This window comes from Galeopterus variegatus, unplaced genomic scaffold (assembly GCF_000696425.1).
Source record: "Galeopterus variegatus unplaced genomic scaffold, G_variegatus-3.0.2 Scaffold7945, whole genome shotgun sequence".
Lineage (NCBI taxonomy): Eukaryota > Metazoa > Chordata > Mammalia > Dermoptera > Cynocephalidae > Galeopterus > Galeopterus variegatus.
Genome location: NW_007734056.1, coordinates 90,097 through 93,776, shown reverse-complemented (window position 1 = coordinate 93,776; position 3,680 = coordinate 90,097). Strand labels below are relative to the sequence as shown.

At 32.0% G+C, this 3,680-nt stretch overlaps 1 long non-coding RNA gene across 1 annotated transcript; it reads right to left on the bottom strand.

Moving 5' to 3' along the window:
• Nucleotides 1–176: 176 nt before the first annotated feature.
• On the bottom strand, nucleotides 177–1,326 carry LOC103608012. The gene is made up of 2 exons (XR_552008.1): nucleotides 1,227–1,326; nucleotides 177–379 (listed from the first exon to the last, which is right to left on the bottom strand). It is a non-coding gene; the product is annotated as an uncharacterized LOC103608012 (long non-coding RNA).
• Between the last annotated feature and the right edge of the window lie 2,354 nt (nucleotides 1,327–3,680).

The following is a 3,680-nucleotide window of genomic DNA, read 5'->3' as shown; positions in this document are numbered from 1 at the left end:
ACCAGAAAAATTAGAAACCTATCACCCACACTTGTGTAAAGATTCATAGAAATAGATTTACTTAGTGTCTTCCTTATATAGAAAGAGGAAACTGAATAGTCAAAACTAATAAATTATTCATAAAATTGTGGTTTTGACTCTTCAAATGCACTGTGGTGCAAAATTAATCTACTCACCTTTCTTCTCGTAATTTTTGCACTCGTTCAGCCCTTTCTCTTTTCTGTTGTTCTTCAAGAGCACATTGTTCTGCTGTGTCTTTTTGGACACGTTCATTTAAGGCATCAAAGTCTCTTGTAATGACATATAGCAGCCAATCAAGGCCTTGTGTAATGGACTTATCAACTGTCTTTCCACACCCCCAGACTGCTGAGCAAGCTTTCTAAAACAGAAATTTATTTGACTCAAAGATTAAAACTTAAAATTCTCCACACAAATCTATTCATAAACCATTAAGTATAATTACTGGCAAATCAAAATTAAGCCATTTAAATTAATATGAAGCATATGCTTATTTAACTTACAAAACACACCTTTACAATAATCACTAACATTAGCACCTAGGAGTTGAAATATTTTACAGATAATACCTGTGAGCTGTAAGAGACATTATGACCTAAGAAATTGACAGTGCCAGTTATCATTTTAAACAAGTTTATTGGAAGACAAAATTGAACTGCCATAATAAAAATATCCCTACTTATTAAAAATACCAGAGCACTTACAGCAGTAAACATCCATAAGATGGACAGTCTAATCATCATTTTATGAAACTAGAAAAAATGATTGAGTCCCCTGTCCATCTTACTTCAGATTACATGAGAACTCTCCTGAAATGATTTTTCAAAATTCATTATAAATCTCTTATATGTTTAAATTTTGTATTTATACCTTTTCTTTCCCATTTTACAATATTCACAGCATGACACTGTTGGTATAGCTTACAGATCTATCGGCAATATCTTAAACAAAAGGCAAATGTGAAAATCTTTGAAATTATGAAGGATAGTTTATGGAAGTCAGTAACAAACAGAAAACAAATACTACAGTATTAAGTAATATCAACAGAACAGTGAGAGTGTGATTTCACGGGTTAAAGAAAAATCTTTTAAAAGAGTGCTTGCTAATTGCTATCACCTTTATAAAAACTAAGTTATACTGAACATATTTCAAAGAAAATGAAACAAACTTGTTTCATTTTTCACAGAAAAAAACAAAATCAAACTTACTATCTCACATGGGCACTTATACTTATTGACCAGTTTTTGCAGAGACAGACACTCAATCAGTTCACCTTCTCTTAAAGCATCTTCCTTGTCTTGTTTATTTGCCAACCTACAGAGAAAAATGAAGTAATTTTACAGCAAATATATAATCTTGATGGCAACATAAAAATATTTTGACCATGTTCTTCTATGCCAAAGTTTTAAATCTACTGAATACAGAGCATACTGGTTTTAGAAAGCATTGCAGTGTCAATTTCACTTTTCCTTTATATATTATTGCTAAAATAAAGTTTGTAAAATCTGGCCTACAAAAGGGAAATCAGGTAAAGAGAACTTTCAAAAAAACATAAACAACAGATCAAAAGGCCAGCAAAAAAAAAAGCTACCGACAGAAAAAGAAGTCGACTACTTTCTACAGCCTACAGGCATAAATTATGTCCATATCTTCTTAAAATACAAACTATATCATGTTTTAAATGTCCAAATATTCATTCTAAGCTTGAAATATTTGAGCTCACCTACATTTCTAATGGGTGAACATGTAGATGACCAATTTACTAGAAACATCAGGCCACTGATAATTTACTTGACACAACAAAAAGAAAAGTTCTAAAGAAAAACGGGAATTGCTACAAAATACCACTATTTGCTTACTAGACGGCAGAGGTAAAAAAAATTTAATGACACTGTATCTGGGTTAGGGTTGATATATTCTTTAGGCAAAGATATTTCTTAAAAATACATAGAATAATAAATCTAATGAACCCCTATCACCTGTCATATGTGTCAATCTTGCTCATCTATGTACATTCCACTTTTCCCCTAGTCACATCATTTCACCCAAAACCAAAATGCCACTATCACACCCAACAAAGTCAACAGTAGGTCTTCAATATCACTCAATTCACTCAATATTTCCTGCATATCATTTTACAAGTGTTATGTTCAAATTCAGATCCAAACATACACATTACAATTTATCACTCAAGTCTTTTTGAATCTATATACCTGCCCTCTGCCATCTCCACCACCTCTTCTCTTCCCATGACATTTATTTGTAGAATAAAACAAGTCACTTTTCTTTAGAATTTCCCATGTTTCGGATTTGGCTAACATCTCCTTCATGAGCTCTTTTAACATACATACCCTGTTATTTCCTGGTAGTTAGATGCACAGGCTAGATAAGTTTTAGGTTGAAATCTCCTGGCAAGCATATTTCACAGGTGGTGCTGGTACTTACTTAGGAGGCACATAATATCACTTTTATATAGCATTATATTTTAGTGATTAAAATTTTTAACTGGGAGTCAGGCTGATCCATCCAAAATAAAGTTCCTTATTAACCTTTCATCTAATGATTTCAGCATCCATTGATAACTTTTGCTTTAATTCCATTATTTTATAAGAGTTTATGAAATAGTGACCTTTCTAGTTCTGTATTCCTTCTACATTTAATAGCAGGGTTTTTGATTAAAATAAAAAAGAAAGAAAGCTTTCTTCAACTGCTTAGTGACTCAAATACAATTCATAGAAAAAAATCAAGATAAACAGTTGATTCTTTATTTTCTAATTTTCATAATAATGAATTGGTGCCCTAGCAACCTCCAAAGGTGATCGAGTTGCTTTGTTTCTTTGTCTTGTTTTGGAGGACAGCATCATGAACTCATGAATTTTTAATACATATTTGATGTGTTTCAATTTATTGAAATTATTGTTCTTTTTGAGGCTTAAAGTTACCCACTGGTCAGTGGGCATCCCCTTCAGGTGGGCATTTGGGTCCTTTTGGTACAACTCCAATAGTCTTTGATAGTTTCTTTGCTTTATACTATGAAACAATGTCCCAGACCTGGAATCATCCATTTCCCTAGAAGCCCTGGTCCTTTAGGTGGGAAATGATATTTTAAAGACCACAATCTGGATGCTATGGATATTCATTGCTATTGATTTGCCACTGTTTCTAGACCCTTTCAGTGAACAAAGCTAGAAAATGCAGTTTTTTAGAAAGAAAAAAGGTAAATCATGAGTTCATATTGATTTTTCATTTCAAATCAAATATTAATAAGTTTCTACTTAGCTTTTTCGATATTATTTGTATGTCTTTTTAATTATGCTGGAAACCATAGTCCTAATGGCATTGATATTAACTATTTGCTTTATCCTACTATATGAGGATACTTCAAAAGGTCATTGAAAAATAGATTTGAAAGATATTATGAATATTTCCACGTACTTTCTGAAGACCCTGCATATATGGGAGCTTTAACATAGTAATATCAATATTACTAAAAATAAGACTACTATATGAAGGTTAAGATCTCACTGTGGTTACTTTTGTCTCTAAGATATATTTATCTGACTAGAGATACATAGACAAAATACTGAATTTTATTTTATTTTATTTTATTTGTCCTTTTTGTGACCGGTAAGGGGATCGCAACCCTTGGCTTGGTGTCTCCC